General features: G+C 42.7%; 1 long non-coding RNA gene across 2 annotated transcripts in view; it reads left to right on the top strand.

The window, feature by feature from the left end:
• Positions 1-9,401: 9,401 nt before the first annotated feature.
• LOC116480294 (uncharacterized) overlaps positions 9,402-23,763 on the top strand; it is a 50,929-nt gene continuing 36,567 nt past the window's right edge. Inside the window, exons 1-3 of one of the 2 annotated variants that reach the window (XR_004251246.2) lie at positions 9,402-12,558; positions 13,298-13,440; positions 19,043-19,144. This is a non-coding gene — a long non-coding RNA (uncharacterized LOC116480294). Of the gene's footprint in view, positions 12,559-12,585; positions 13,441-19,042; positions 19,145-23,763 lie in introns of those variants that run through there. The other variant, XR_009209493.1, reaches the window with a different exon arrangement.

Here is a 23,763-nt window from a genome sequence, read left to right as displayed (position 1 = left end):
TCCTTCCTTCCTTCCTTCCTTCCTTCCTTCCTTCCTTCCTTCCTTCCGTCCTCTGTCTCTCTCTCTCTCTCTCTCTCTCTTTCTCTCTCTCTTTCTTTCTTTCTTTTGTGATAGAGTCTCGCTCTGTTGCCCAGGCTGGAGTGCAATGGCACAATCTCGGCTCACTGCAATCTCCACCTCCCGGGTTCAAGTGATTCTCCTGCCTTTGCCTCCTGAGTAGCTGGGATTACAGACGTGTGCCACCATGCCTGGCTAATTTTTGTATTTTTAGTAGAGATGGGGTTTCACCATGTTGACCAGGCTGGTCTCGAACTCCTAACCTCAGGTAATCTGCCCGTCTCGGCCTCCCAAAGTACTGGGATTGTAAGTGTGAGCCACCACACCCGGCCTCATAGCTCAATTTCTGTGTGGCTTCAGCCTCAGTGTGTTAGAAATACAGAACGTTCTGTATGGAAATCATGGGGGATCCGCTGTAGGATTAAAGACAGAATAGCAAAAGAGAGGTGGGAGGAAGGAAAGAAGGAGAAATGGAAGAAAAAAGAAGGGGAGAGAAGGGAAAGGAACAGAATGGAAAGGGGTGTAGGAAAGAGGAGGGGAAGCAGTAGAAAGGATTTGTGTTTTGCAAACCTCGACTTTGCAGCCACTGCTCAGCCTAGGCGGAGCTCTTCACACGTCTCTAGATTGGCATTCCAGAAATTGTCCTCATTCTCATGAGGACAGTGGTAACCCCCTCATGGGGTTCTCTGGACTAGGTGGGACATGAATTAAGTCTTTTGGGAAAGCTGTTCCCATTCTGGGAATACCAGGATTTCTCCTGGGAATGAAGGGCTCCTTTCAGCAGTGAAACTTTAGAGAGCCTCACAAACCTGAGGTCCACAGAGACCAAAGCCCAAAGGTCCACAGAGACCAAAGCCACACACCATGTAGAGGCAGGCAGGAGGAATGAGGACCTAAGCTATGGACTCATCACAGTAACATCTTGGGTTGATAATTTGATGTGGCCCTACTAAAAGACAAAATGACAAGGGAACTCTGGGGCCGGCTGGCCATGCCGAGACAGCCAGACCTGGGAGCTCGGCCCGCCCACTGGTGTTGCGGCTGTGTAGCTGGCCTTCCCCGTGGGTTCCCCGGGACTGGCCTGAGACAGAATTATGAGGTGGCAATGCTGCCTCTTCTGTACTCTCAATGAGCTACCCACACCTGCCTGTTCCCTATTCTCCCATCAATCTTTGCCTTAGAGATATCAGCTATTCACACCTTAGGGAGAACTTAGGCCAGTTACCCCTCTAGGAGGCATTTGCACAGGAAGCCTTCCTCTGCATTCCATTCTGGCATTGCTGTGAGACTGGGAGAGCAGCCGTAGGGAGGTCCTCTTGTCAGGTGCTGGGCAGGGGGAAGGTGAAGGGCAGGTGACCTATGAGAAGCAGCAAGAGGCCCTGAAGCTCCCAAGCACGGCTTCCCTGTGGCTCCCCACTTCCTCCTTCTCTCCTGCCTGACCTCATCAACTTCCCCCCAAACAGACCTGGCAGCTGGAGACCCTCAGAAGGCTGTGGTCTGAGCTCTTGGCCTGCAGAGGGGAAGGTAGCTGTGGGAGCATTTCTATTTCTGGAAGATTTGTTCTCTTGGGAGCGTCTGACAAATGACCATGAGCTGTATTCCACAGCTTCCCAAAGAAGGGCCACCCCACAGGTAGGTGCTGGTCACCCAGGAACAATGAGGTTGTCACCCTGCTTTTTCTGTGGATCAGCCGTTGGAGCAAAAGCGCAGGAAGGTGTTGGCAGCATACAAAGTGATTTCCAAAGAAAGCCTTCACTTCACATTTCCACATTCACAACAGTGAGCCTATTTCAAGGGAGAGACTCTTTGCTTTGCAAATGTGAATTTCTTGTAGAGAAACTTCTAATTTGTCAGGTCCCTTCATTCTGGGGCTCTTCTGTATTTTCAAAGAATTTTTAAAAATTGGCAGATATTTATTGAGCATCTAATACAGGCTACCTATCATGGGACCCCAAATGAGGGTGACACAGGAGGTCCGCAGGCAGTGCCTTCTCCAGCGGAGGCAGGAGGGCAGAAGCCCCTCGAGGGGGTGCTAAGCCACAGGCCTGAAGCCTTGCAGATATGACCCTCCAGATCCATGTGTCTCCCCGCTGCCCCCACTATGGGGAATGGAGATGTGAGGTCCTGGAACGCAGTTCCATCCAACCCAATTTCTTCAGGCCTAGCCAGGGTCTAAGTTCCAGGGCTAGGCCTGCAGGGTCCAGTCAACTCAAAGACCTGGAATCTCAGACAGACGCTGCTCACTCACTGACTGAACTGCTTGGGGACACCACTAGCATTTAAGTCACGGCTACCTCATTATGAGTTGCTTATGCTGGGCTGCAGTGTAGCTTTCCTTTGGATTAGAAACCCCATGAAGGCAAGACTGCACACAGAAACAGGTGCACTTCAGAACTAAAGTGCACATCTTCCTGTTTCGCCTGCAAAGAAAGGGAACTTTCTTTTCCCTCCATTTTTTAATTTGCACAGTATTGGTTTCCATCTTAGAATTTACAACTGTTTTAGCCTCAGAATAGTCTTGTACTCCTTGAGGTCCCTGGAGCTTCCCCAGAGCCTAATCCTCCTTCTCTTCAGTTGGTAACTGAGACCTGAGATTTGTTACATGGAGTCTGGGATAGAACTTACATGAATGTGTTGATGTCTGTGCTCCAGAATCATTCCAGAGCAATGGCCCGGGCCACTGAGTTTCAGGTAGCAGGACAGGTGGTCCTGGGGAGGGTGACAGGCCCTTCAGCTCATACCTGCTGCTGGTGCTATCTGGCTAACGTGCCAGTTCTTCAAATAAATGGCTCCTCAGGTTGCCCTCCACACATCTTTCTCAATGGCATCATTCTCTTTCCCACGACAGTGACAGGGACTGGAAAACTGGGAGCTTCTCAGCATCTCCTTCTCACACTCTACCTCTGAGCAGCTGGGAATCCTTACCCCTCCAACCTCCTGACTGCTCGCCTCCCTGGAGCCAGGGCCCTGAATCAGTATTCACGGCCTGTTAGTGGCTTGCAAGGCAGAACAGACGGACGGATGTGCTCGGGAAGCCTAGTGATCAGCCCTTGGTGTGACCTGCCCAGACCTGGTTCTGTTTCAAGCACTGATAACGTGGACAAGGTATGTGCAAGGCCCAGAAAACACCAAAGGGCAAGTGTGAGGTGCTGGATCAAGTCCCTTGAGGAGAGCAGGGCCAGGCGGGCTCTGGCCAGAGTCCCACCCCACGCTGTCTTGGGGTGTCTCACTGGCTCACAGGAACCCCCTGGGCAGGAAATGTCTGTGTTTGACCCTGCAGGCCTAGCCCTGGAGCTTGGACCCTGGTTGGGTCTGAAGGAATTAGGTTGGATTGAACTGGGTTCCAGGACCTCCCATCTCCATTCCCCATAGTGAGGCACAGGGAGGGGACCCCTGGTTCTGGAGCGTCAGATCTGCAAGGCCTCGGACCTCTGGCTCAACACCCCCTTGAGGGGCTTCTGGCCTCCTGGCTCTGCTGGAGAAGGCATGGCTTGTGGACTGCATTCCCGAGGCAGGCTGCGTGGCTAGCATTTGGAGGCTGGTGGAGGCTGGCTGATTCCTAACCAAAGATGCTGTTGGTGTCTTCTGATGGAACGTGACTTTCTTTGCCTGGTAGGTGTTATTCACAGGGATCCTTTAGTTAAGCAGATTTGCCTAGGCTCCCTGTTGGGTCGTATTTTTCTTTTTCTTCTTTTCCTTTCTTTTTTTTTTTTGTTTCAGGAGTCCTTAATTCCTCTCAGCACCGTTTAAGATGAGCAACTACACAAGACAAAGACGAAAGACTTTTTCAGCTCAAAAATCCTGTGATTCTTTGATTCTAAGAAGTGATTTTCTTACAAGGAGTTTGCCTAAGGTAAAAGAATTCTGACTGCCCACGGTATTAGTCACTAAGTGGTTTCCTGGGCAGGCTGGGCCCCCACTGGGACCCCACACATTAGCTGTTTTTGGGAGGGAGGCCCGTTCTTAAACTTCCTCAACACCTTCCTTCCCACAGTGTCCACACGGCTTGTCTCCTCCCAGCGGCCGGCCTGCTGGTGTGTGTGCTGTGTGTGGAGAGGGGCCTTAGGCCTGTGCTGTGAGTGATGTCTGCAGAGCATGGGGTTGATTTGGAAGAAGGTGTGATCCGAAGTTGTGTTTGACCTCAGCTCCTGTCACCCCTGAAGGCAGCAGAGGATCTCCTGTCGGTGACCCAGGAGGACAGCTTCCTGAAGGACATTCTGCCCATTGCACAGAGGGGCTTCTGTGATTGGTTTGGCCTGATGTGACTTTTTTCCCCACCTTTGAAGGCCTAGATTGGGTTTCCTATTTCTTGGCTTTTTGGAAGGGCCAATGGCTCCCTGTTTGACAGGCTGCACTGAGCAGCAGGTGCTCCATTTAGACCCAGGCTGCCCCAATCCCAGCTCTGATCTGTCTCTCAGCTCTGAGGCTCCATTGAGTCCCTGGGCCTCAGGGACCCTGTTCAGCCTTTGCTGATGGTGGCATCAAGTGACCTCTGAGCCACCTCCATGTTGGCTCTGACTGAGGAAACTGGTGATCTTGTCTTGCCGTTTGCAATACTTGAAGACAAAAACAGAACTTGTGCTGCATTCTCAAGAAAGAAGAGACAAATGTTCCTGTACCTCACTCTTGTAGATATCTGTATGAAGAAGCAGTGATGGGTGCATGCAGGCTAGGGAGCATCAAGGCTTCCACGGCATGGGTGCCAGCTGACCCCTGACCTCGTTTTCATCTATTGCTCCAGTCGTGGCTCTGAGATCTGGGCAACCTGAGCCAGCTCGTGCATTCCTTACCCTTGTGCTTTTGCACTGTCCATCCCTGTCCCCTAGAACTCCCTCTAGTACAGTGCCTCACCCCATCCCATGCCATCTCACCTCACCCCATCCTACCCCATCCCATTCCATCCCAGCCCACACCACCCCACCCCATCCCACCTCACCCCATCCCATCGCCTCATCCCACCCCATCCCATCCCATCTCACCTTACCCCATCCCATCCCATCCCATCCTACCCCATCCCACCCCACCCCATCCCATCACCCCATCCCATCCTATCCCAGGCTTTCCCATCCCATCTTACCCCAGCCCATCCCATCCTATCCCATCCTGCCCCATACCAGCCCTTCCCACCCTATCCCACCCCATCCCATCCCATCCCATCCCACCCCATCTCACCCCATCTCACCCCATCCCACCTCATCCAAAAGTATGTGTTCTTGGGCTGCTACTGAACCTCTTAGCTTCTGTCTTCTCACCTATAAAAGGCGAATTGGCAAGGTCATCCCCTTTGGCAGGTAAGTAAATGCAGAGGACATAGTCCACGTTAAATAAATGACAGCGACTGCTGTTTTGCTGGTTGTCATGCCCATGAGCAAGGCAGTACCTGTTCTCCCCACCAAGGACAAGCTAACCCTGCTACCCAGGTCCTGCTCATGTCCTGAGCTCCTTATACCTGCCACCAGATTTGGTTTTATATCCTACCTGGGTTTCAGGAGAGAGAATTTAAAAAATCAAATTAGGTAAAATTGGAGTTAAATGATAATGATAACTTCTCAGCTACTTCAACCTCAGTTTCTGCCCTTTTTGAACTTGCCAAGGAGTGGAGGTATCTTAACAGGCCCACTCTGTGACTGTTACCACTGTTCTCATTTTAATGCAGCTATTTGTGTACTAGGTGCCTCTCTCCCATGAAGCTATGAACTACTTAAAGCACAATGAGGAAAGGAAAGAAGGCAGGCAGGCAGGCAGGCAGGCAGGCAGGCAGGCAGGCAGGAAGGAAGGAAGGAAGGAAGGAAGGAAACAAGGCAGGCAGGAAGGCAGGCAGGCAGAAAGGAATAATTAATGAATAATATTGCATTCAGGAAACTAGACCCAGTATTTTCAAAGTGACTCATACCCAGCCATCCTCTCCTTCGCCAGTTAGCATTGATAATCTTCAATTGCTCAACCACTTGTTTCTTTTAATTTTAACAATCTTACAGCTGAAGCTATCTAAGATTTATTCAGGAGAATATATTTTATAACACTTCCTTTTTCCTATAAACATTGAAGGAAGGTTCGTGATATGGACCCTTGGCTGAAATTTGAAGGTGAATGAAAAAGGACTGCTCCATTCCTATTTATGGTGTGGGAATGACTTTCCTTCACCACTAGCCTGGGTGAAATTTAATGACTGACCAAGAGGGAAGTAATGCATTCTTCCTGTCATCCTGTTTTATTCCCCTGCCCCCTTTCCTTGTGCTCTCTTTCCCTGCTCAGTTCCTATTATGATCTTTCTTTGTCAAATATGTTTCTCATGATTAAGTGCTTATATCTTCTTCTCCCCAGCATATTTGTTTGGATAGATTTAGGACAGAGAAAAATGCTGAAAATTGCCTGGTTTCTGTTTTCTTTAGAGAGAAAACCCTGAAAGATTTTTAGCTAATGGCATTTGACCAGTTTTGATCACTGTAAGATTCTCTGGCTTTTAGTTCTATAACCCTCCAGAAGTCTAGACCTTTTTGATATTAAAGAAAACATGCACATTTTGAGTGAGCTACTAAGTTCCATCCAGTTGTTTCCATTTTACAGAGACTAAGGACAGGGGCCATTCAGAAGGCACATAAGGAAACAAATGGGACTTTGACCCAGAGACTGGACCCTGAGTGTGTATGAAATAGGAGGTGATGGTGTTATTAAGAATTTCTTGCTTTGAGGTAGTTTCATTCCGGCTGAAGTCTGTACTTGAAGTTCCTCTCCTAACCTAACGATGGTTGCAGGTGGGGCCAAAGTTAATGGAGAACCTGGACTAACAGCCTCACCACCTTGGGTCACTTTCAGTAACCACCAGGCCTACCTGGAAGTGCAACTCTGGGTCATGTGGAAGTGAAAACTGCAGTGGTAGACATCCAGTGTCTATTCTGTGGGTTCTGACTTGGTTCTCCGCTTACCTATCTGAAGGGCTGGCTTGGCATGGACTTATTTAGTGTCTTTCTTTATGGAACTCAAAAAGCCTTTATATGTAGGCTTGTCTTTCAGTTGTCCCAAGAAGCTCTATTGGCATTAGAAGCAAAGATATCTGCAACTAAAGTTTTCCATAATTTGCATTTTTGTCCCAAGTTTTATGGCCCTTGGCAGAACGTCACTGAGTCCTGGTCTTATGGCCAGAATACCTGAGTCTTAAAATCTGAGACCAGGGGCTTCTGATCAGATGGGCCTGGGCCCCTGGCTCAAATCTTACCTGCTTTACCAGCAATAGATGGCAATTCCTGCCCCCTTTCTCCTCTGTCCTTCAGAAAGGTCAGGAGCTGAAGTTGAAAGAGCTGAAAAGCTATGAAGAGTTGTCAAATGCTTTTATTTTTTTTCCAATTCTGGTTTTTTAATTATCTCTTATGAGGTCCAGTTAAAACATAATGCAGGTTCGGTCAATTCCGCTTCGAAATCTCAGCCATGAAGGAACTGGGAAGGTGCTCAATAGCCACTATTAACAGTTGTTCCTTACAACCACATGGTGGCACTGTTGAAGATCTGTCCTGCACAGCCTGGTGAACACACATCCATTGTATTGATGCCCTTGTTTTCTCCATTTCTGCACAAGCTGAGATCGTGGTCTATGGGTGGCCTCCCAGCATACAGTTCCCACAGTTCATATAGATAGGCTTAGCCAAGCTTTCCCTGCCACAGGACACAGTGCTTGGGTGGCTATGTTTAGGAGTTACCAGCACAAGCTATGCTGGGAGCAGCCCTTCTCAACAAGACTTCAGGCCTTGTATTGAGTCCAAGCCAGCAAATAAACTCTCAGTGACTTCCTGATCAATTCCTCCTGGGAATCTTGGGACAGGGACATGATTTGTCTTGACAGATTCTCAATTTTGAATGTCTGGGTCTGTCTTTTTTTTTTCCTAATAGGCTTTTGGCTTCTTCTACAAATTTTTCAACTCCCATCTTCTGTGGCCAGTTCTTCATACCCAGGGGAGGAGATATTTGCTTTTGTTCTAATATAAAATGTTCATTAGATCACCAACCCCTATCCATCACTGCAGCCACACTTACACAACACTTCTTTGTCAGAATGGATGTACCAAGTTGCTTCAAAATCCATCTTCTTTGTTCAACGAAGAGTTAAGTGGTTGGTGAGGAGCAAATAGTTTTTGGCATTCAGCTACAAAAGACTCACAACCACTTAAAAAACTTTTTATTTTTAATTTTTTTGAGACGGAGTCTCACTCACTCTGTTGCCCAGGCTGCAGTGCAGTGGCACAATCTCGGCTCACTGCAATCTCCGCCTCCTGGGTTCAAGTGATTCTCCTGCCTCAGCCTCCCTGAGTAGCTGGGATTACAGGTGTGTGCCACCACTCCCAGCAAAATTTTTGTATTTTTATTAGAGACGGATTTCACCGCTTTGGCCAGGCTGGTCTCGAACTCTTGATCTCAAGTAAGCCATCCGCCTTGGCCTCCCAAGGTGCTGGGATTACAGGTGTGAGTCACTGCACCTGGCCACGACCATTTAGAAAATGGTTTGAATATAGCATTCATGATCTGTGGGCTATGCAAACCTTAATCTCACTACAAACTATTCAATATAAGAAAGTCTCACTAGTTGTCTGGGTGAGGTGGTTTATGCCTGTAATGCCAGCACTTTGGGAGGCCGAGACAGGTGGATCATCTGAGGTCAGGAATTCGAGATGAGCCTGGCTAACATGGTGAAACTCCCGTTTCTACTAAAAATACAAAAAATTAGCCAGGCGAGGTGCTGCGCACCTCTAATCCCAGCTACTTGGGAAGCTGAAGCAGGAGAATCGCTTGAACCCGGGAGGTGGAGCTGAGATTGCATCATTGCACTCTGGCTTGGGCAACGAGTGAAACTTCATCTCAAAAAAAAAAAAAGAAAGTCTCACGGGTCATTTACTGGTACATTGACCTATAGTTCTAAAATTCGAAAAGTGGTTTCTAAAATGTAAGCATTTTATTTCAGAAAAATAAATTCTTCAAAATTTGGGGGAATATTTTTTAAATGATTTTAACATTCCTATTATTAAGTAATCTATGTTAAACATAATTTTTAAAAAGTGTTAAAATCATGACTTATACAAACATGAATGAATGGCTATCAAAGCTTTACTTTAACTCATTTATTAATAAAAGAACCAATAAGATATTACTACCAGTTCAAAAGAGAATTTAAAATATACATACGTAGGCAATCAGGGACACTGAAGTGAATTTACAAATAGACACAAAACTGGTCAATATCCCAGGAGAAGTAACCAAGTCCATCACCACCAAACACAATTTGCATTTCTGTGGACACAAATCACCTGCATTACTATCAGTTTTCTACAGTTTATAGTTGTAAAATAGCTCAAAGACAAGGAAAGTTAGTGAAAACTTGGAAGGGTGAACTAGGCAAGACAGACTACAATCTTTTTTTTTCTGGTCCATTTCAAAGTCTTACACAATTTTTATAGACATTTGTCTGATTATAATTTCAAAGAAGGGATAATGGATAGCTAGTAGAACATCTCAACAATGATCCCTTCCTTACACCTTATACAAAAATTAATTCAAGATGGATTAAAGATTTAAACGTAAGACCTAAAACCATAAAAACCCTAGAAGAAAACCTAGGCAATACCATTCAGGACATAGGCATGGGCAAAGACTTCATGGCTAAAACACCAAAAGCAATGGCAACAAAAGTCAAAATAGATAAATGGGATCTAATTAAACTAAAGTGCTTCTGCACAGCAAAAGAAACTATCATCACAGTGAACAGGCAACCTACAGAATGGGAGAAAATTTTTGCAATCTATTATTTTGACAAAGGGCTAATATCCGGAATCTACAAGAACTTAAACAAATTTACAAGAAAAAAACAAACAACCGCATCAAAAAGTGGGAGAAGGATATGAATAGACACTTCTCTAAAGAAGACACTTATGCAGCCAACAAACATGAAAAAAAAGCTCATCATCACTGGTCATTAGAGAAATGCAAATCACAACCACAATGAGATACCATCTCACACCAGTTACAATGGCAATCATTAAAAAGTCAGGAAGCAACAGATGCCGGAGAGGATGTGGAAAAATAGGAACGCTTTTACACTGTTGGTTTGAGTGTAAACTAGTTCAACCATTGTGGAAGTCAGTGTGGCGATTCTTCAAGGATCTGGAACCAGAAATACCATTTGACCCAGCAATCCCATTACTGGGTATATACCCAAAGGATTATAAATCATTCTTCTGTAAAGACACATGCACATGTATGTTTATTGTGGCACTGTTCACAATAGCAAAGACTTGGAACCAACCCAAATGCCCCTCAGTGATAAACTGGATAAAGAAAACATGGCACATATACACTATGGAATACTGTGCAGCCATAAAAAGGATGAGTTCATGTCCTTTGCAGGGACATGGATGGAGCTGAAAAACCATCATTCTCAGCAAACTAACACAAGAACAGAAGACCAAACACTGCATGTTCTCACTCATAAGTGGGAGTTGAACAATGAGAACACATAGACACAGGGAGGGGAACATCACACACCAGGGCCTGTTGGGGGGTGGGGGGCTAGGGGAGGAATAGCATTAGGAGAAACACCTAATATAAATGACGGGTTGATGAGTGCAGCAAACCACCATGGCATGTGTATACCTATGTAACAAACCTGCACGTTCTGTCAGATTATTCTTGGCCACTCTCTTGCTACATTCTCTGTGGTTTTCTTTGTGGTGTAGTAGAAAGGGCACTAGACTTGCTGGTGGAGATTGTATTCTCAGAGGTATGATTTACCTGTTGATGCAGCTTTGTTGAATTAACTCAATGTCTCTGAGCCTCAGTGCTCTCCCTGGAAAATGTGGATAATTATTTACTCTACAAGACTCACCATATCACTGCTTAGCAGATTCAGTGAGAGGATGCATGATGATGAACCACAAAGGTATCCCTCCTTCAGACCCTGCCAAGGAGGTCACATTCGCACATCACTGTCTGTTCTGCAGCTCCACTTTGATGTCCTAGGGTCATCTCATAACTAACCAGGCCAAAGCTCTGCTGTTTTGATTCCCACTTTCATTCCTCAAAACTTATTTTGCTTCGTGGCATCACCATCCACCCAGTTTCTTAGTCCAAAAACCCAGGGTTCATTGAGGATTAAGCACTTCCTTTACCCTCACATCAAATCTAACACCACACCTTATTGGCTTTACTTTCAAAGTATCTTTCTAGTCTCACCATTCTCACAATTTCCAATGTTACCGCCCGGGACCAAGCCAATGCCAGCTATTCCGTGGACTTTTCCATGATTGTCTCTTAATCTTGAGTTGGCCTTTCTACAACCAGCCTTTCCCACCTAAATTCCATTCCTTTCCCCCAAAGCAGCCAGAATGACCTTTTAACAAATGTATATCAGAGCATATCACTCCTCTATTGAAAATCTCCCAATAGATTCATATTGCATTCATAATAAAGATGAGCCGAGAGCAGTGGCTCATGCCTGTTATCCCAGCACTTTGGAGACTGAAGCGGGAGGATCATGAGGTCAGCAGTTCGAGACCAGCCTGTCCAGCATGGTGAAACCCTGTCTCTACTAAAAATACAAAAAATTAGCTGGGCATGGTGGTGCATGCCTGTAGTCCCAGCTACCCGGGAGGCTGAGGCAGGAGAATCACTTGAACCCAGGAGGCAGAGGTTGCAGTGAGCCGAGATCATACCACTGCACTGTAGCCTGGGTGATAGAGCGAGACGTCTCAAAAAAAAAAAGGTGAAATTCCCCCACCCCTCATATCTTAAAAGGACTACCTCATGTCCTAAAAGGATGACATGTCCTCATGTCCTAAAACAACTACCTACCGTGCTGTCTAACTCTCTGCCTTTGTGTCTTCGTTTCCCTTTGGCTGCCTGGCTCCAGACACACTGGCCTTAATATTCTGTACTGGGCCATGCCCCTTCCTGCTGCAGGGACTTTGAATTTGCTGTGTCCTCTGCTGAGAACATTCCCTCTGAAGATTCAGAACGCTTTGTACTGCTCCAACACCAAATATTTAATCGTCAGTCTAATCTTGGATATTTGAAATCTTCTCCATACATATCATGAGATATTCTTTGCAAGAATAAGCTTTTGTTTCACTACCAAGAGGTGAGTGCATTTTGAAATCCACTGGAACCTCACAGGTATTGAATCTCTTCTGTGCACATTTGGATGTGGAAAACGGAAACTTGTAAGTCTACGGAAACTAAACCAGAGCAGGTTTTATAGTTGGGCCTAAAATACAGTTTCTAGGGTTCACTTTAAAAATATTTTCTATTTTTTCCTGGATTTTATTGCAAATGTTTTGTCGTTGTTTTGATTTTGTTTTTTGTCTACACCTGGGTTTGATTCCTCCACTATTAGGTACTCACTGTGCTGTGATGGTTTGAATGCAGGTTTGGCCTCTTCTCCAGGTTGTGACTACCGGGAAGACAGGGCACCTGTCCTATTCACCTTTGCATCTCTGGTGTCTCACTCAGGATAGGGCACAGGTACATGTTGTAGTGCATGTTCAGTGAATAAATGATAGTGCATCTCAATGATCTATGGTTTAGAGGCCAACGTGGACATTTTGTATTTCAGTACTTAATCAAGTTCGGTCTGTGACCTGGGAAGACACACAGTAGTAGTAATATTTTCCCTGTGTTTTTGGTTATGATGTGTTAATGTTGCTATTTATGTTTGGAAAATGTCCAAGGTTGCCACTATAATGGAATCACTTTCATTTGAGAATAGGCTGAAAGTTGGATGGAAGATAGGATGAAATAGACAATGTCATGGGGGTGCTGATAGAGTGAAAACCGTGAGAGCTCACTTAGGCTAAAGACCGCACAGTTACCCTTCAATCTGCCCAGACCTCAGGTGTGCTGCCTGCATCCAGCTGTCTTGCACTCTGTCGTGCCCAATCCACAATCCCTAAGGATTAGACTGCAGGACTTGGAGGAAGGAAGGATAGAGGCAACTGTGGTGGAGTGTGATCACTTGGCTTGTAATCAGAGGCTATAGAACCAAGATTTTGGACTTCTAGTCATGCAAACTTGAACCCTCAGCAAAACAGGAGTAATACTGCTGAATTCAGAGGTTTTTTTGTGTTGATTAAGTAAAATATTACAAGCTGGAGAACAGAGGCTCTGACCAGTGGCCAGGCCAGGTGATAGGCCTTACATTTTTGTTAGCTGTTTTCTCACTTTGTTAATGAGTGTTGTATTTATTCCTCCACAAATTCAACAGTGCTTGCCAAGGACCTGCTGCTGGAGCTGAGAACCTAATGATCACAGTGTCAGCCTCTGCCAGCCTTTGTGTGTGTGGCAGGGGTGGTTTTGAGTCCCACCATCTTCCATCCCTGATGCTTGGAGAAACTGAGGACACACAGGGTAAGTGATAGCCCGAGTTGGGAGGAACCCGGACACTGGGTCTGAGAGCCTTCTTCAGAGAAGCTGTTTGTGGCATCTCGGCGATTTAAAGATTCTCCCAAATCTTACTAAAAATGAATGGATCAGCCAGGTGCTGTGGCTCACACCTGTGATTTCAGCACTTTGGGAGGCTGAGGCAGGTGGATCACTTGAGGTCAGGAGTTCGAGACCAGCCTGGCCATCAGTTTTTTTTTTTTTTTTTTTGACACACACACACAAAAATACAAAAATTAGCTGGTTGTGGTGACGCATGCCTGTAATCCCAGCTACTTGGGAGGCTGAGTCAGGAGAATCGCTGGGACCCAGGAGGTGGAGGTTGTAGTGAACCGAGATTGTGCCACTGCACTCTAGCCTGGGCAACAGAGCAATACTCTGTCTCAAAATAAATACATAAATAAATAATAAAAAAAAGAATGAATGGATCCTGTGATCTGGGGTCTAAATAGTGTTGTTTTTGTTGACCTCTTACCTGTGTGGATTTCTTATAGATTTGGTAAAAGAATCTTATTCCATCAAAAGCAATCCTTAGCTTTATTTCAATATTTCCCTTAGTATGTAAACCGGAATAAGACATAGACCTGTAAGATGCTATGTGAAAATGGGTACAATGGTCAAACAATTTGGATAAGGTTTCTTGCTCCACCCTCCTCCTAGGGAGTCCTGGTGGACCTGAGATTTTGGGAAGATGCAGACATACCAAAACCTAGTGTTGTTTACCTCTGGGGCTGGCATTGGAGTAACAAAGGTGAGGTTATCAATATTTAATTAATTAACCTCTGTATTGTTTATAAGGAGCATGTATTTTTTTGGTAAGTTAAATAATCCTGTAAAATAAAAAAACAGTAAAAAAAAAAAAAAGGAGACCCAAAAAAGGTTCTGAGAAGTCCTGCCATAAGGAAACCTAGTATGTCCCAAATGTTTCCCACCAGGTAACACTTAACTGGTTCTTATACCGAAGTTTTGGGGGAGTGCTTTCCTAATAAACATCAATCTTCCTTGACTGCATACATCTCAGAATAATTTAACTTTACAGCCAGAAGTAAGTTAAAACATGGCCCCTATGCTCACTGCACTAGAAAATAAAGTGACGCCTGCTGAGGTTGTGTGGCTTGCCCGAGGTGACCCAGTGGAGGCCGACCAGAGGTTCCCATCCCCTTTACCAGGAAGGTGAAGCTGCCCACCCCTCACTTTTGTTAATAATGACACTTAAATTAAGCTAAATTTGGCCCGAGGAGGCCTCCCTACCTTGAGTCCCTAGGTAACAGATTGCAAGACAACTTAGTATGTAAACTCACTGAAAGCCCACCTTTGAAGCATACTTTTGTATCATAACTGAGTCTCAGCCAATCACAGCAGCCGAACTTCATTCCATCCCAGACCGCAAGCTGATCAGACCACATTCAAATATGGCAAAGGCTGCCTGTAATCAGTCCGGCCGTTTCTGTACCACACTTGTGTTTTCTGTCCATAAATGCTGCCTGCGCAGCAGAATGGAGAGCTCTCGGAACGTCTCTTCTGGTTCCAAGCGCTGCCCAATTCGAGAATTGTTCTTTGCTCAATTAAACTCTGTTGAATTAATTTATCTAAAGTTTTTCTTAACAATACCATTGCCATTATAACAGCCGTTAACAACAGGGCAATGTGTACAGGGGATGCTGCCAGCTCTGCTGTGCGTGTTGTGCTAGGAGCCTTTAACATCTCAAGACTTCAGGAAAGATAAATAAGTTTTCAGATCTGGGCTCAGGGAACTGCTGTCAGTACCCTGGGCTTTAAGAACATGTTGTCACCCTTTTCTCTCCTGACACTGCCTACTCCATCAGGAAAGGGTCTGGTGATGGCTGATTTTAGCTCTCCCAGGCATGGTTGCTATCCTGAGTCCCTGCTTCCTTGACACGCTTTCCGCCTGGCTTCCTGTAGGTCTCTGAAAGTGGCAGGGAAGCCAGATGCACGGGAAATGATGGACTTTGAGCATTTCTCCCCTAAGACCCAACAGAACACTTCATGGGGGAACTTCTGTGGTTATTAGCCAGCTTCCTCTGCTGAATGAGAAAGCCGGCTGCCCCCTCACACTCTAGGCTCTTGAAAGGTCAGACTTCTGACTCTAAAAGTGACCCAGATGAGACGCTGAAAGGAATGGTGGTTACAAGGGAGAGGACAAGAGGCACAGCTGTATTTCTATAGACAGCAAATACAGGGGGGCAAAGCCATAGATTTTAATTTTGACACTCCTAGATGTAAAAAGTAAAACAAAACAGAACACAACTGGCATGCTTGCAAACACAGGGTCTGAAGTCCCTGTGGGAATAACCAGCCAAGGAAAAGCGAATGTGGGAAGGGAGAATGGGATTGTATCAGGCTGCTGCACAATGGGAGGTCACCCCAAATCATTTATAAAAGGTAAGTGCTGGCACAGCCCGGCGGGCCCTGAGCACCACGCTGCAGGTGTGATTTATGAGGGAGAGACTGACTATAAATCAACCCCCTTTGTTTTAAGTAGTAGTTCCAGTGCAGCGGATTAATTTACATGCAAAGAGAATGAAGAAAAATTGCAATGTATTATAATCTACACATATCACATAATTAGATTCCAAATTGGAACAAAGCGTTCCCACTGGCTATTTGACCACGACTGTAGAACAAGTGCCCTTGTGTGACATTCTTTACGGGGCAGGGATGAGATAGTGACTGTTCGGGTCTTCCGGTCACCAGGGAGAGTGGTTTGTTGGAATCCTGAGTGAGAAGCTTCAGAGCTGGAAACCAAAAAAATTAATTCCTTTCAATGTTGGCGTGGCCCGGTGGCCAGGCTCTCAGAGTATCTTTGTTAGTAAAAAATCTTGCATTGTCTTCATTCTTGTTCCCATATTTGAACTTTGGTCTATTGCTGCTCTTGGTGTTAATATATTATAAAAGAGGAGACAAGATTCTAGGCCAGTTCTCATCAGCCATCGTGTAGCTGGGGATGAGAGAAGAGCCAGTCTGAGCATGTGCAACTGACGCTGGGAATTTCCATCATACGTGTATTTATTCTATTTATTTGGATTTTTGATTATTCTTACTGTCTTAATGGCTCATGGTTATTTCACATATGCAAACCTTGTACTGCTCAAGAGATGAAAAACTTCCTGAGAGCAGAGCTGGAATCTTTGGTTCTCTTGTATTTCTCAAAATGCCTAGCACTTTGTTTGGGAAAGAATAGATTCTCAGGATGCACTTGTTGACTTGAATCAAATGTCTGTGAAAACAGGAGAGAGCCATTGCCATGAATAATCAAAACCCTAGGGTTATTCAAAGCCCTCATTTCAGCTCTTAAATTTAGCTCTCTTTTCCCTCAAGCCTTTTATCATAAATACCATGAGGGGGAAGGAAAGAGGATTATGATTTCATCTCTATTTGCCTCTCCTACCCTCCTGCTGGTACTGAAATGATCAAGAGAGTAGAAAAATGCCCAAAAACCAACAGAAGGGAAGAGATGCAAAAGGCTCAGAGAACCATGCATGGGAGGCTTTGCCTAGAATGACTGAGACAGACTTGTCATCTTGTAAGCTACTACCTGTTTTTGGTTTGGTGACGATTTTGTACCCATTAGTGTGTGCGGTTTTGCATTTGTGTGCTTTGCAGTTTCAGGTTGAACTCGAAGTCTATTCTTTCAAGGACAGAAGGGAATTCCTAACAGTGCACTGACAGTAAAGTTCATGACAAAGAACATCTGCATGCTATTACTATCGATTTGGGTATTCTTGGATATTCTTATCCTTTTTTTCCCAAAACAAATTATTTTCACTGAATACCAAATGTTCTGTTTCTACTCAAATTATAAATCATGATATTAGAGAATGAATTAGTCCATCATATTAGAGAATGATATGGCCTAAAGATGTCCTACTGATTGTCAGTATTTTCTAGATTTGCACATAGTTGCTGGTAGCACTGTAAGCAGTGCTCAGTGGATTTTAGCTAAGACAGTGGCCATGCCATAGAAATCCCGGGGGGAAGCTGAGGTTGAGCCAGGTGGGTAAAGGGAGGGCCAGAATGGTTCTGAAACTGCTCGTCCATTCCTTCATCCACCGTTTATGAAATACCTGTTGCAGTCCAGGCATTGTAATTGGTGCTGAGAATATAGTGATGAGGACAATGGAATCTATGCCCTCAAGGAGCTGGGGCTTCTCAGGAAAGAGAGACTCTGGTAACGGAGCATATTCAGGGCTATGGCAAGGATACCCCAGAGAGCCTAGGCCCTGTGCCAGTGAACCTAGTGGAGTTGATGGGGGCATGGAGGGGTATTGGGACAAGTTTCTGAAGAAGAAGACATTTGACCCACTTTTGATTTGTTCTTTAGGCAAAAAGTAGAAAAGGGTGTTTTAGCGACACAGATAGAAACCAGGATTTGTAAAGACAATATCTGAGTAAGATATGTTTTCCAAAATGCAAATATGATACAGAATCAAACCTTCTTTAATTGAGATCTTAAAACATTGATTATTGCAGCACATTAGAGGAGGTGCTAGGCTGAAGTGCTCAGAAGAACGAACTCTGGTATTGTTTTCCATACTCAATAATTAGCACTATTGCCTGGCACAGAACAGACGCTAAGTTCGTGTTTGCGGGAGAATCAGTTAACTCTTCAATTTTTATTTCCTTGATCCCTTTTTAACACTAAACAATTAGTAGTAGAAGAAAATGTAATTGTAGTTTGTAATTTAATGGCTATCTTGGATATAAGGATGATCTTTTTACAATCTCTAGTTAAGTTTACTCTGTATTGAAAAAGCCTATTTTTTCTTTGTATACAAATCAGCATGTTTCTTCTAAAGTGAAAAATAATTTTGCTAAGTGATCCACTGCCTCGCTGACCCAACGGAAGAAAGCAGTGGTTTTTGTTTTTGAGAATTAGAATTTTAAAATAGGAGGAGCCCACAAACTGTGGGTATCCTTTGTGCCACACTCAGAAGTAGGGCACGCGTTTCTTGCTTTTCAGACTTCTTACTTTCCCACACAAAGAAACCACAAACGGGGAATTAGGACTGAAAGAGTCAAGCGGCGTGGGCTCTTCTTCCTCAGCAGGGCCATCTAAGAGGGCACACCACTTTCCAAAAGAACTGAGCTGAGATCCCAAATCTGAAAAACCATCCTAGCTGCACGTCTATACTATTTACCATGGGCTGGTAACTCGTGCAGTGTTCTGTAAGAATGAGTTCACTCAATGTCCACACAACGGCCTTTTGAGAGGGAGGCTATGATCATCCTTATTTTACAGATGGGGGCTTTGGTTAAGAATTTGCTCAGGGTCACCAGCTTGTAGGTGCCAGCACTGTGGCTTGAGTCCTGGTGATCTGGGTAGCAGGTCCCGTGCAGACTCACATTGTTTTGACCCACTGCCTCCCTCCCTCCATTCTGAGGAAGGCAAAATGCCACACAATGGATGACACAGTCACATTATAATGACGCTAAGATGCTTTGTGGTTAAAATCAACATAAAAAGATATAAGGCTATGCTTTTAGTTTAAAACAACTTTAAATGTTATAAGAGAATCATGATTAGAATAGTTATTGTTTTTCTCAACAGTTTCCAAGATATAAATTTTGAGACCCAGAATTTTTAGGAGTATTTTAAGACTCCAAAGATAAGAATCCTTAAGAACTAACTGTGGAATGAGAAACACTGCCAGTAAGTATATATTTCCTTCATGTTGGTCAAAATATATTTTATTTATATTTTGGACAGTTCTTATATGCATATGATACAACACTCAAAAGTATAAAGAGAGTACAGTGAAAAGGCAGCCTCCCTTCCATATCTGATTCCCTTCCTTAGAGGCAACCAGTGTTAGGAGTTTCCTTCTATAGATATTTTACGCATATGTAAGCTTATGTGTCTACATACGTTATTTTTAACTTTTTTGGTGGGGAGGGCACACATGTATTTATTTATTTATTTATTTATTTATTTATTTATTTGAAAATGAGTCTCACTCTGTCACCCAGGTTGGAGTACATTGGTATGATCTCAGCTCACTGCAACCTCTACCTCGTGGGTTCAAATTATTCTCCTGCCACAGCCTTCCGAGTAGCTGGGACCACAGGCACCCGCCACCATGCCCAGCTAATTTTTTGTATTTTTAGTAGAGACAGAGTTTCGCCATGTTGGCCAGGCTGGTCTTGAACTCCTGACCTCTAGTGATCCACCCACCTCAGCCTCCCAAAGTGCTGGGATAACAAGCATGAGCCACTGTGCCTGGCCAGTAATTTACTACATATGAATACTTCAGTGCTTTGCTATTTTCACTTTAAATTATATGCTGAAGTTAATATGAACTTGGTCTATAGCAGCATATTGAATTTCATCAATCTGATCATGAGTTGGAAAAGTGATTGATTTCTTTATATAAAATATGCATCCAGCTATCTTACTAAATTATCTGTGATAGTTTTTCAATGATTTCCTTTTATTTTCCAAGCTAAAAGTCATATAATCTGAATTTCTTTTTCCAAGTTTTATACTTCATATGTATTTTTCTTATTAGTTGGATGGCCAAATACCTGTGAAACAAAGTCAGTAGTTGTGATCATGAGCTTTCTTATCTTTTTCTTGACTAAATTGGAAGCTTCTAGCTTTCCTCTATTAGAAAGTCTGACTTTTAGATAACACACACCCACACAAACTAAATATACACGAACACATTTAATTGGCATTTTAAAATAAATGTTATATTTTTATATCAAACTGAGGAATCATCTACCTATTACCATATTTAAGAATAATTAATAGAAATGGATGTTGACTTATGTCAAATGCCTTTTCCATCACATATGGAGGTGATCTTTTGATTTTTCTTTTGATATAATGATTTATATTAATAGATTCAGTGATATTTAATAATTCTTATATTCTGAAATTTATATTGCTTGGTTGTCATATATTGTTCTTTTAATATTTCTGTTAAGGATTTTTCACTGTTCTTCTAAAATGAGATTTTCTTGTTTTGGGTCCTCTTTGTTGTTGTTCATCAATATAATGCTTGTTTTAGAAAGAATGGAGGCTGGGCACGGTGGCTCACCCATAATCCCGGCACTTTGGGAGGCAAAGGTGGATCACTTGAGCTCAGGAGTTCAAGACCAGCCTGAGCAACACAGTGAGATCTCATATCTACAAAACATCTGGAAAACTAGCTGGGCGTCGTGACATGTTCCTGTGGTCCTAGCTCCTTGGGAGGCTGAGGTCGGGGTATTGCTTAAGCCTGGAAGGTGGAGGCTGCTGCAGTGAGCCATGATAGCGCCACTGCACTCCAGCCTGGGCAACAGAGCAAGACCCTGTCTCGAAAAAAAAGAAAATAATAAGAGTCTTTTTTATTTTTTCACCATCTAGAATAGTTCAAAAGAATGCTGGAGACTTCTGTTTTTTAAAGGTTTCATAGAATTCTCTTGTCAAGCTATCTAAACTCACTGCTCCGGGGAAGTATTAGCACTTTGACAATTCTCTCTATTTCTTCTAGAGTAATTGGTCTACTTAGAATTCCTAAATTTTTTGATGAAAGTTTTGGTGATTTATCTTTTCTAGAAAATAATTTCACCTACTCAGATTCTTAGAGTTACAGACAATTCAGTAAAGTGATCTCTTATGAGTCCTAAAATTTCTCCCTTTATCATGTTTTACAGTGTGTATTTGTGTATTTTTTATTTGTTAAAATTAGGTTAGAAAATAATTAACTTATATATTTATATATTCAGTTATTTATAGCTCTTGGATTTATCATTACTATCATTTTTTAGTTTCCTAATGAATTTCATATTTTATGCTTGCTAATTCATTCCTTCTGTTATTCTTGACTTTGCTTGATCTATTTTCTATTATTTTCCTTTGGATGATCTGTTCAAATATTTTTAGTTTTTTCTGTTTATTAATATATGTATTTGGGGTTGTGGGTGTTTCTCTGAGTTCCACTCTAGATGTAACCCATTGGTTCTACTGAATAGCATTTTAATTTTTGCTGTTTTCTAATTATAACAAAATTCCAGTTTTGATTTCTTATTTAACTATGAATTGAGAAAAAGCCTTTAAGTTTCCAAGTGGTAGGAATTTGTTTGTTAGTTTTATGTTTTAGTTTTATTACTAATTTCTAGCTTTGTTCATTTTGATCAGGACATTTTATTATTTCTAATTTGAGGAATTAATTGAGGTTTCTTTTGTGACCTAATATTTTCTTATCTGTGTATTTGTTTCAACAATTTTCAAAGTTTGTATTTGTTTTAATGTTCTCTTTTATCATTTTATAGAATACACTTAGTCTTCAATTTCTTAAATTTTTTTTGACTCTCAATTTTCTCTGGGATATGTTTTTTGATTCTATAGATCAAAACATTTTATTTTTCAAAAGTTTTCTTAATGTATTTAGATATATACAAATATAAGCATATTTTAACTGTTTCATCTTGGAGATACCAATTAGGCATATGTTGGATCTCTTGGTTTGTCTTCCTTATCTTTCATTTTCTCTCTGGCTCTTTTAAACCTTTGCTTATTCTAACTTTATTTTGATTGATTGCATTTCTTAGTCTTTTGATTGCTATGTCTTGCTAGGTTACCAGTTTCTCTATTCCTCAAAACTGCTGTCAATGGGGCTTTTGTTTCTGTGATGGTTTTAATTTGTCTTCCAAATCTTTTCTGAGTACTACCACCTTGTTTTATCACCTGTTGTTGGTGAAATGTAGTTTCCCTGAGTTCTCGCAGCTACTTTGAGATCATATTCTGTCAAGGTGATTTGCTTAATTCTTTTAAACATATGGTGATATGTTATAGATCATACTTTTGAGCTTCTCCATAGTAACATTTTTCTAGTTGATGTTTGTCTTTCGTTTATGTAAGATTTACTTCTTTTCCTGCAGTAATTTTTCTTTTCATTGATCTGGGTGCTGGCTTTTTTTTCTTATAATTATATTTGAATGAAGCAAATTATTTCTGGTCCAGTTAATTGCAGAGTGACACACTGGAGGGCAGGGCCATGAATGCTTTAGAGGAATTCTTCACAGGACACAGCCTGTTTGAGGGCATTCTTTCCAGCCTTTACTTTGAAAGTCATCTGAAATGTGTAGATGAAACCCTGCCCGTAATACTATTTCTTCTGCTTCCTGCCTCACTGACAGTCTGCTTCCTGCATTTATGGCGTGTCTGATAGATTTCCCATCTAGCTCACCATGTCTTGCTTTCCTTTTCTGTGTCCATGGAAGCCACCCACTCCCCACCTCTCCCTGCTGTCCCCAACAACGGAGGTTCATTTGACTCTATGAGTTCGCCATTTCCTTTGGGACCCTTGCCCTCTGACCCTTGTCTAAACTCTGTAGCCCTGCAACCCTCTCTCCTGTTTGAGTGTAGACTCAACTTCTATTCCTCATATGTTATAATTTGGGTTGCCTAGGCCTCTGAGTTTTGTCACAACTTGCCAATTGGTTTTGCAAGAGGGTTAAAATAGCTTTTTTCTGTTTCATAGTAAAACTGGAATTCTCCGTCATATTTTAAGTCTTTGTATTTTAAATATGGAAGAGTCCAAATTTTGGGAAGCATCATGTGGCAACATGTGTGATATCTGGTATTCTCTATTGGCATTTTTTTGGCATTTCAAGGGCTTTTGTTAAATACATAATTGTATATGGGTTATTCTATATAACTTAGATTATCAAATAAAATGTTTTGATATGAAGAAATAATGATGTGATTTGTAAATTCTTATTCTCAGTTTTATTTTTTCTATATAAATATAATTTTGATAGATTTTACATGAAAATCTTCTAAATTGATGCCCCATCCTAAAATTCTCAAAATATTTTGTGTTTTAAGACACATACATTAATATAATAAGACATAATTTCCCTTTCTGTGGTTCAAATATTAAGACCCATTCCCATCTCTCTTTTGTACCATCAGGTGGTGCTAAATATGTCAAAATCTTAATGATAAAATTTTCAGGAATATTCTCTATGTACAGTTAATTGAATTAGGATCTTTGGGTTGACTGACATGATTATTGCATCAAAATTAAAAATAGCATAATTAGAAAGTACAACAGTTTAATGTCATTACACAAACTACAGAGATATATTAAGTATCAACAGCATTTTTAATGTTTCAATGTGAATAGCATCATATGCAAAAGTGAGTCTGTGGCCTTGTGTAAAGAACTGCTTGTGAGTACCTTATCCAATATTTAACGCAGAAATTACATAACCTTCCTTCAATATCATCTTACCCCTTTGTTCTTTGGTAAGTTAAAGTTGGCTTAGTTTGTTTATCTA

The sequence above is a fragment of the Hylobates moloch genome, unplaced genomic scaffold, assembly GCF_009828535.3.
Source record: "Hylobates moloch isolate HMO894 unplaced genomic scaffold, HMol_V3 SCAFFOLD_13, whole genome shotgun sequence".
Lineage (NCBI taxonomy): Eukaryota > Metazoa > Chordata > Mammalia > Primates > Hylobatidae > Hylobates > Hylobates moloch.
Note: the sequence above shows the minus strand (reverse complement) of the source record. Positions and strands in the feature narration are given on the sequence as shown.